The 11,540-nt window shown below is 32.4% G+C and overlaps 1 long non-coding RNA gene across 1 annotated transcript; it reads left to right on the top strand.

Moving 5' to 3' along the window:
• The first annotated feature begins 6,188 nt into the window (after positions 1–6,188).
• LOC139495553 (uncharacterized) lies at positions 6,189–11,004 on the top strand. Its single transcript, XR_011657394.1, has 2 exons — positions 6,189–7,140; positions 10,218–11,004. It is a non-coding gene; the product is annotated as an uncharacterized lncRNA (long non-coding RNA).
• Positions 11,005–11,540: the final 536 nt, after the last annotated feature.

Raw genomic sequence — 11,540 nt, forward strand, 5'->3', positions numbered from 1 at the left:
AATCTTTATAAAACCCAGCAGCGTACAGTACTGATAAGAACTTAAGGCATCCTGATAAGTTATATCTCATAAAATATATATACGATCCGTATAAAAGAAAATCTCGAATCTGTGGATTCGGATTTTTGATCGCCAATGCAGAAATACTACTAGCCAAACACGTGTATATATGTGGTAACAGTAAAGACAGAGCATATTTTGTGTCATGACGTGTGTGTTCAGTTATAGGTCCACTTTTTTCAATTCGTTCTAATGTAGTCCACATTAATGTTATGAAATTAGCACTGTTTTCTAGGTAACAAAATCTTGAAAGAATGGTTCTGTTGAATACAGTTAATGCAGCACGTATATTTGATGTATTTATAATGTATAAAACTTCATTAAAGACTTTTTCACTATGTGCTTGAAGCATTTTAAACCATTCTACAGACCCCCGTGATCTGACATAGTCACACATATTGTTTCCTTTTAAATGAAGGAAAAATTGAAATCCAAGATTTAAAAGTTCCTCCAATATTTTTTCGGATATCAATCGCAAACTATTGTTAAGCCTTCCATCAAATAAGTTCTCCTTTGGAATGAAATAGTTTGGACAAAACCCACCTTTAATCCATTTTAACATTTGAGCGACACACAGTTGTATACAATGAAATAGGTTCTTCTTTTCCCAAACACTCTGCTGGTTTTCTTCTATTACATAGAACAAACACGTTTTCCAATGATAGGACGTTAGGCAGTGTAGCATAATAATATCTCGATTTAACATTTTAAGAATAACGTAACATTTGTGTTGAACATCGGTAAGATTCATAATAAGTTTCCGTTCTTGTAACGAAAGAGATATCCTCCATTCAACATCTCTTTCACGTGAAAAAGGATGACCTTTCCTTACAACAAAGAATCCAAGAGATTTCAGCTCTTCAATCGTATCTTGTTTAGGCCATTCAAAAGGTCTGTGTCTGAAAAGCCATTCCTTGGCCATTTCAGGCCATGCTGTACATCGATAAGAGAAAACAGTATCTGTGTTCATATTATAATAATTTTCAGCTGTTAAAGCAGGTTTATTTTTTTGTCTTTGAAATAGAGGTGTCTTATCTGGTACCAAAAAATCAAATAAAACTAGTCTTCCCGATCTATCAACTTTAAGACAATGATCCATTTCTAAACATATAAGAGGCCAATGAACAACTGTTAAGGGTACACTATTTTTTACAAATTGAAGTTTAATGTATCCAACAGGTGTATCTAATTCATGCACTACCAACAATGACTCCGAATTGCTATGAGCTAATGAAAGATTTTCGATGACAGGTAATAGTTCATCACATTTCAGGAAGTCCAAGTCATTGTGTTCATCTATGAATAAAAGTAAAATACATAAACCTTGTTCAATGTTGTTAAAACGTTTCTTGTTTTTGTTTTTGTAGGAAACAGTTTAGATATTGACAGTTAGCCCTCGGATATCACCATTCAACACGTTTGCATTTACTTTCAAAAACGGTTGTTGTGTCATTAATATTTTAGAAATTATTTTAAATCAAACATGTTGCCCAACTTTTTCTATTAATCTTTGGCCGTTAAAGTAAAAAATCTCTACTTTTTAAAAAAAAAATTTGGATTGTCAAAACGTTTTGCCTCAAGCATCCCTGAATGAACATTTCTTGTCACAATGGGCATATGGGTAGAAAAATTTAAACCATTAATGATAATTCAGCGTTTCGAAATTATCGCAAATACCACAAATTGTTTTTATTCAATCATTAAGGTCTAGAATCACTATTGAGGCCCGTCGGAAAGAACATACAAGAAAGTAGTACATATGTTTAACAAAATACTTCCTACGCATAGCTGTATCCTTGTCAATAGTTGGAACATTTGGGTAGTTTTAGTATCAAATGAAAGATCTGTACTTTGCGTCTTTTGTTGTTTAGATAAACAAGAACTCGGCCACGTTCACTCTGGTTTTTTTTGTATATGTATTTCTATTTGTATCCAGCTGACGGGTTATTCCTTTTTCAACTGATTTTTATAGTTCTTATGTTATACTGTTACAGCACTGTCATAGATTAGCGGAGGGTTGGGACGCCGCTAAGATTTTCAACCCAGCATCATTCTGTATGTATTTGTCTGTCCCAAAAAATCAAATAAAACTAGTCTTCTCGATCTATCAACTTTAAGACAATGATCCATTTCTAAACATATAAGAGGCCAATGAACAACTGTTAAGGGTACACTATTTTTTACAAATTGAAGTTTAATGTATCCAACAGGTGTATCTAATTCATGCACTACCAACAATGACTCCGAATTGCTATGAGCTAATGAAAGATTTTCGAAAACAGGTAATAGTTCATCACATTTCAGGAAGTCCAAGTCATTGTGTTCATCTATGAATAAAAGTAAAATACATAAACCTTGTTCAATGTTGTTATAACGTTTCTTGTTTTTGTTTTTGTAGGAAACAGTTTAGATATTGACAGTTAGCCCTCGGATATCACCATTCAACACGTTTGCATTTACTTTCAAAAACGGTTGTTGTGTCATAAATATTTTAGAAATTATTTTAAATCAAACATGTTGCCCAACTTTTTCTATTAATCTTTGGCCGTTAAAGTAAAAAATCTCTACTTTTAAAAAAAAAATTTGGATTGTCAAAACATTTTGCCTCAAGCATCCCTGAATGAACATTTCTTGTCACAATGGGCATATGGGTAGAAAAATTTAAACCATTAATGATAATTCAGCGTTTCGAAATTATCGCAAATACCACAAATTGTTTTTCAGAAATTCAGAAATTAGGCCTGATTGTTGACTTTTCATTCTGAACTCATCATTCGCTCCAATAATGTCAAGGACGTTAAATAACCAAATGCTGTCATCTGAAACATATGTATAGATTTACAGTGCCTGAAATACTAATCATTTAAACTAATAATAGATATTATTCTTGATTATTTCCTTTTTTAATTCTATAGCGACACCACATATATTTGCACAAACGTCTTATCTGTAAATGTTTATAAAGATGCTATAGATAACTTACAACCTTGACTGAAACATGTAGGGTTCATTGTACGTGAAACTAAAACTGTCTTGCAGTGTGCTCTACAGTTTTATACTGTGGTACTTGCCATTAATACTTAAAATAAAAGCATTGGCATACATAAGTTCTCGATCGACCACCATAAACGGATAGAAGACGGACAAATTATACAGATTTGCACCCATGTTATGCTGTTATCGGTACATGCATGCGTGTACTTACATGAGTAACGTAAAGAAAACACACAATTCTTCAAAAAACGACACAGTTATAATGAAAATTAAACAAACAAAAATATGTCATAGTACATGATTTGAATCTTGTCAGCTCATCTTATAAACGGTCATGAATTACACGCTGCCATTTTGTAATGAGTTCTGATGTTAAATTGAAAACCAATATTAAGTCTGTACCTTCCTGTTTACTTCTTTTGTCATGCTTTTCGTCGTTGATTGACTCTTTCCGTGAAAGTACTGTTGGGAGCAAGCCTCGACGTACTATAGTATTTCTCTTTCCCATTCCTCGCAGAATTTAAATCCTCTATCTTTAGATAGATACATATACTCGGTTTACATATCAGTTCGTAATCTCTAAAGTGGGAGGTGAAACAATCACAGCTAGGTAAAGCAAACCATTGAGTGTATTGATTGTATCTATATTGTGTATTTAAATGACTTTTTTAGGTCACCAACAATCAATTGTTATATCCTTTGTCATGTCTTTATTACAAATAGAGCCTACAATATTGTGTAATAAACGCATTCAGGTAACATTAGTTAACCAATGTTTGAATTTGAATACACATAATAAGAGGACATATGAACTTCGGAAGACGCGAGATCGGTTGCTTCGATACGTGGAATCGTCCATCTATATTGCTGCATCACTCATCACACGATTCAAAAACTCATTTGAAAAAAATCGGGGAACAGGACTTAATCGGATAATTACAGACTATAATAGTTTTGTTACTAATCAAATACATCTTTAGTATTCTATTTTTCCTTATCGCTACTTTATTGCTATTACCTCACATATAGCCATCACCCCACTTTTATCGTTCTCAATGGTGTAATATTAGATTGTTGTACTCGTCATTTTATTAGTTACGCTAATCTGGTAATTTAAAATATCTGTTAATTACAGGAATTAAATAAACAAACTTTGGATCAGTGTTCTAAATATACCGTCAAGATCGAACGTACCTCACAAGATAGACATGCACACTAAACAATAGTTAGTCAGTTATATAAGGTCCCCTAAATGACAAAATAAAGAAAACTAACGAAGCATCCGTACATCAACTCTTAAGGTATGTGAGCTATTGATTGACAAAGACAAAAAGACATCTGTATAAAACATATGAACTACTAAGGTTGGGATCCCACTTACATGTTTAACCCCGCCACATTATTCATGTATGTGCCTGTTCCAAGTCAGGAGCCTGTAATTCAGTGGTTGTCGTTTGTTTATGTGTTACATATTTGTTTTTCGTTAATTTTTTTTACATAAATTAGGCCTTTAGTTTTCTCGCTTGAACTGTTTTACGTTGTCTTGTCGGGGCCTTTTACTGCTGACTATATGTGGTATGGGCTTTGCTCATTGTTGAAGGCCGTACGATGACCTATAATTGTTAATGTTTGTGTCATTTTTGTCTTTTGTGGATAGTTGTCTCATTGGCAATCATACCACATCTTCTTTTTTATATTGATATATTATGAATAACAATATGACATTCTTCAAAAGCTTCTAATCCTCATATGTGGTATAATATGAATATATTGTATGTTAGTTGATCGGTAAAGTCATGATGATTTGTGCTGTACCAATTATGCTTCTACTTCGACTTATTTACGACTAAAATAATCAATGTTAATCGAAGTAAATGCTTCATTGAATGAATAAATAAAGCATTCCACGAGGAAATGCACCAAAGTGAAAGTGTCTTCTGTCAAAAGTAACATTATCGTTTATTTCTTTTGCCAAACCAGTCTGAGTGTGTCATTTTTTTATCGTTTAACTTCTCACTAATTAGGTGTTTCGTCGTTTTTTATGTTAATATTTATAGTGTATTCAACTAAAGCGCATTTATAAAAAAATATATATTTGAATAGAAATAATTTATGGGACTTCAATTTCTATAGATTTTACTATTTTATTTTATTTACTACGGGTTGGCATATTACTTGTTGCATCACATGTTCGTCATGTCCGTAGTAAAATATCTAGAAAACTAGAAAACATCTTGCACAAAGGCCTATTCTTCTGAACACGATGTTTCGTTAATAACTGAATGTACAAGGAAAATGTTGTCCATGCATGTACATTTATTTTATCTTTGCATTCAATTGTGCACATCGAAAATCTTTTTTTGCTACTGCTGAATGACTTTATCAATATTTTAAAGACTTTCCAGATAATCTCCTCACTTCACCACCCCCAGAAAGGCCGAAACATTAAGTGCATTTACTTTAAGTTATATCTAGGTCCAATCGTAACTTAATCATTTAGTGAGTATAAGTTTGTGTGTACCCATATTTGTTTAAAAAGCACAGCTATACCTGTCAAAAGTTCAACAACATTTGCATTAATAATAGTTTTAAATACTTTTAGAAATATTTAAATACAGATGTAATATATCGGTTAATACAATAACCCACAAAAGCAAAACATACGGCAAACTGGTAAGTAAATCATAATTATTTCGAATTTAAGAATACACGTTCTTATTGTTCTATTTACAATGTAGTATGAAATCATTTGCTTCAGCGAGTTTCTTTCAATCAGTATATTTCCTTTAAATGTGTCAAGGTAGACTTCGCCTTTTGAATATCAAATTAACAATCTACAGAGCATGGTACGTGAACCGTACGTTGCAAATGAAAAGAAAAGATCAATTTGACAGAACAAAGATAAAATACATATTTTGTTTATGAATTGTAAAGACGTCAGTAATAACTAACACATTTGTAAAGAGACACCTATTTTCCAAAGGACAAGATAAACACCAATCGTCTATCGAGTACTAAGTTTACGTTAGTAGTACTGTAATTTTATTGACTTAAACTCGATCGTCTTTGTATACACGTAGTTGGCAAACACAAAACAATTTTATTACCGTACCAGGTACCAGGATTATAATTTATAATTATAAGCTATTTAAAAGCTTATATAATTTATAATTATAAGCTATTTAAAAAATCAATGTGGACATGTACAGTGATGTTAGTGCATAGAGACTCCATTGATCAGTATAAGGTTCATTGTAATGGAATGTGTGTCTGAGATAATAAAAGACTTCAAGCATCGAAGCAATCGATTTCTTGTTTTATTCGCACTTGAATATCTTGTAGACGGAATACAAGACCACGTTAAGAGTGAATTTAACACTTTTCATGAAGGACTGAAAAAGCTGCCAAAACAATGTCTGCTTTCTTGCAGCAAGAATGGCTTGTGCGATGTCTGTACTGGACGTAAACACTACATTGAGGCATTCCATAGAGATCCACGCAGCATTAATTGGTCACAAATCGGTTTATCCAAATGGCTTACAGATCCGTTCGAAGTTGAAAAATGTTTTCTTCCCGAATGGTGTTTTAAATCAAATCGTTCGAAATTCTCCGGTGATGAACATGGTGATGTTGCAGTTACAATAGGAAAAATAATGAATTTTAAAACTCTCTACGTTAAATTTAGTACAACAGTCAAGCCAAAGGATATATGGAAAATAAGAAATTAATTGGTAAATGCAACATGGATTTCTTTTGCTCGTAAAGTTGAATTGTGTGCCGCAATAGGGACATTTATTCAAACTTCTCCTATTTACTCGGAAAATACATTAGCGAAAACATCATATAACAAAATTGAAATATTGAAAGAGAAATCGTACGATGATATAATCAGTGGCAAACATATAAGCAAGAAGGAAATTAATACATTGCACAAAAGGGTGAATCCTAAAGTAGGCAGATTTAATATCTATATGTACGTCATTTCAATATTGTTTATATGTATTGGAGTAATTATTAATAAAGCAATACCAAATGAGCTAGATGCCACGACGATAAATAGGATCCGATATTCACTTTCTATTGATAGTAAGTTCTTAAATCATAATTCTAAGTTTAAAATCCCCATTCGGTGGTGGACCTTGTGAAGCGTTAACAATTAGTTACTTCAAGCGATATAAAGGTCACACACTCATTAGTTTGTATATGCGTCTGCTATACTAACTGAAGGTTATTTAAATCCCTATTATATCCGTCGTTAGTACTGTTGTTAAGACACATTAGCCTGCTACGTTCATTACAACCGAATTAATGTTAACCATATATACAGAAAGGTCATACGACACAGTTTACAATGCGTGATCATCCAAAAAAGTACAAACACTTTGAGTGTGATTTAGGACTTTACGTCATCAAATTCTACCCTAATTACTAAGAAACGAAAATAACCTGCTGGTAGCTATCTTACCCGATGTAAACATAAAGAATAAATAGACGGTCGGACATGGCATAATTAGCACATACTTACAACTTGTCGTCCAATCAAATTGCTTGAATTTGCCTTCTAATTTTCATAGTACATACTTTTCCCGTGTACTAAGTAACTACGCATGAATGGCCACAAGGGTAAGATTTCATTGTATTGTAATCAAGATATTTGAACAAAAATTGCCACTGGCTATTTTGAAATAAATTCTGTGTTCCAAATTTAACTAAATAGTTTGTAATTAGTTTTCAAACAGATTTTTAACATCCTACTAATCAATCTTTTGATTTAAATTTTGTTTTGACAATTACAAAAGTTTCTTTCAATAATAAAAAGAGTAATAATTATGGTCCTTTATACCTTAGTTAAAGTACAACTCAATCTAAAATGTGTAATCCTTTATCTTCCATGCAATCACTTTGTACACAAAAAGTGTCAACCATGAATCTTTTGAAGGGAAATTATTGATAAAGCAATTTGATATATCTAGTCATAAATTGGTCGATAATTGGTTGCCGTATGTCCAGTGACAAATATTTCATGCATATAAACTATCCACTAGACTACATATGGGTACACACCAGGGGCAGATCCAGCCATTTTTAAAAGGTATTTCAACCAAAGCTGTGGGAGGGGATCCAACTGTTTGTACTCATTCAAAAGCATTTTCAAGATAGTTTTAGGTTTTATGTGAAATTAAAAAAATGTTTTCAAGAATGTAAAGCTTTCACTGCAATTTAAGAATTATCTGCTCTTGGTGAATTCATTTTGTCATCTTACCATGTAAATAATTACATGTATAGTAAAACAACGCTTTATATCAATAAGCATACTTACACCAGCAGCTACCTTCTTTACATTATAAAGTCAAGAGCCGTTTGAAATCCCATTTGTACAATGATATTATAGTGAGAAGATTTACAAAACTACGTAAATGAGCTACATCCAGTCAGCCAAAACATGTCAATAGACTAATTACAGGATTACTCAAGTTGTAAATATGTGCTAAATTGGATATTGTATAGAAAGGTATAGAAAGGTATAGAAAGGTATATACTATGAAAATAAGAGCTTGGGGCAAAGCCCCGCGCTCTAATTTTCATAGTATATCCCTTTCTATACAATAACCGAGACTTAAGATAGAAATGTAAAACATTGTTTGAACTATGCAATAATTATTCCTTTTTATAAGATATCAAATAAAAGCAACAGTAGTATGTCGTTGTTCAAAAATCATAAATCTATTGAAAACAAATCCTCGTAACAACCTTTAACCGGGGAAACACATCAACTATAAAATATAAAACAAAGGAACAGCAGGAACAGCAAGAATTCTGAAGTAAAACAAATACAAACGCCACCATACACATATTAAGCGAACAACTGCCATATTTCTGACTTGGTACATAACATTTTAAGAAACGCACCAGCCTGAAAATATTAGTACTCATAATTATCAATTAGGATTTCCCCTGCCACATAAGCATTAAAGAAAAAAAGCAGTTAGAAAAAGTACATAACATCAGTAAGAATTATTTATAAAATGTCACATAAGCATAAAAAAATGATTTAAAACTAAGAAATAGAGTCAAAGCAGATTTTAAAATTCTAAAAACAACATAAAATATATAGCAAGATACAAGATATTCTTATTTTTATAGTAAGACGCGTAGCTAGTATGCATGTATCGTATAGGCAGCAAAACAGACATTACAGAAAGCAAAACTGTAATTTGGCCATGGTTCTCCCTATTGTCCCAGTTTTAGATTTCTAGATACTGATTTTGATATTCACTTGAATCAAACCATGTTGTGCCATATTGTTAGATTGACAATTGCAATTAACAGTATGTTTATATGAAACTATATGAGAAGTGATATAATACCTAATGAAGCATGTATCAACAAGACGTGACAGGGAAGTGATGAAACAATTGTCACTAATAAAATGATAAGGGTATCTGACATATGGTAAATATTGAACGTTGACTTCCATCAACCTTAAATTCTTTAGAGTTGAAGACAGTGTTATAATAATGGAAACAACTTATGAATCTGTCAAACAAATATCATCATCACACTCTCTGTAGAAACTACTGCTGGAATATAATGATTGTATATTGTGTTTACAACTTGATTGAGGTCAGGGTTCGTGTTGCTTAGTCTCAAGTTTTCTATGTTGTGTCTTGTGTCCTATTGTTATTTTCTGTTTTCTTTTTTTTAACATTGTAAGGTTTTTTATCTATGAATTGGAATGTGTCCCTGGTATCTTTCGCCCCTCTTTCAAAAGTGACAATTTGAAACGTGTGTGCATTTTTCGGATACGAGTATGTCAATTGCCTTCTTCCTGTCTACTGCAACTTTGAATGTTTCAATATATCTACTGAACTGTTAATGGTTTATGTCACAACTTTTTCTAGTACTGCTGAACAAAATGTTATTTTATTTTGACAGCAGCTTGACTTGATAAATTGCACCATTTGTTAATTTAAAACTGTCAGACACTGATTCAGATTACTAGTATCCGATACTTTGAATTACTTGTGTTGGTTTGCTTCGCATAAGTTGCGTTCTTTCTTTAGGTAGACATTAGTTTTTTAATATAATTTCGAATAACTGCTCATTGGGAAAGCTGTTCGACAAATTATTCAAATTATACATTCTTTTCTTCTTTTTTTCAGGTTGTAATCTTGGATATGGATTGCACTTTGAGTATTATCTTCAACAACAGAGACATTTTGCCGGAAGAAAATGGCTGATTGACGAAACATTTCATCGAATCAATGTCACGCATGCGAAAGGTGTCATGCTGATTGCGGGTCCTAACTATGGAAAATCAGCATTCATAGCCGATATCATTAAAAACAAAGACCATTGTAGACCGAATGGATACACAATTATATACCATATCTGTAAACGCGACGTTAAAATGCTTCAAATGCCGGATAAATTTGTACTAAATTTAATGCAACGAATTAGTTGTTCATATCCAAGATATCAAAAGCTTCTAGGACAGGTAGATACACAGTGGACGGACATTAGAGGAGTATGTATCTATGATCCTTATTATTGTTTAGACAACTTTGTCATTCATCAACTGAATGAACTGAAATCAGTATTAGGTCACAAACTTTTAATAATCGTTGATGGAATTGACAAATGCTATAGCAGCCAAATGGGAGTACAATTAGTTTCATTACTGCAGGCAAGATACACTAAATTTCCAAGTTGGGTTAGGTTTTTGTTCACCACAAGAAACGATTCTTCTATATTGCAACAGTTCCGTGACCTAGACCACTTGCATCTTTTCCCTGGAGAATCTGGAATTAAAGACGTTTAATTATCAGTTCCATCTTACAATATGTCAAACCAATTTTCACATGTGTTGAGAATAAACGTTTAAATATCATGTTACATATTCTTAACAGTTGTGCAGGATATTTTTTGAATAAAACTTCTATCAAAACAGATAGTTTGACAAGTAATCAACGGTGGTGCCAACTTTACTGCACCAAATATTTGTCCAGTCAGTGCTGCTCGTGACCACAATATTTGAAAAACTAAAATATAAACAGACGATCAAAATAAAATAGACCTAAGGTATATCCATATCCACAAGGTCCAAACAAGACACAATCACCTCTAACCAAAATCAAACTTGAACTTCTTTTCAACAGATTTACGATGTACTAGTAGTTATAATCGTTTATCTCTCGTTTGCTATGATTTCGAACCAAAATCTCCAGATCACTTATTGATATTTTCTTTTTCATCTAAAATAAAAATGAATATATATTTTTTTCGCAAATTTTAACTGAAGCATTTCAGTTCAAATACATATCGCATGTATAAAAGAGAGACGAAAGATACCAGAAGGACAGTCAAACACATAAATCGAGAATAAACTGACAACGCCATGGCTAAAAATGAAAAGGACAAACAGACAAACAACAGTACACATGACACAACACAGAAAACTAAAGAACAAACAACACGAACCCCGC

This window comes from Mytilus edulis, chromosome 11, assembly GCF_963676685.1.
Source record: "Mytilus edulis chromosome 11, xbMytEdul2.2, whole genome shotgun sequence".
Taxonomy (NCBI): Eukaryota; Metazoa; Mollusca; class Bivalvia; order Mytilida; family Mytilidae; genus Mytilus; species Mytilus edulis.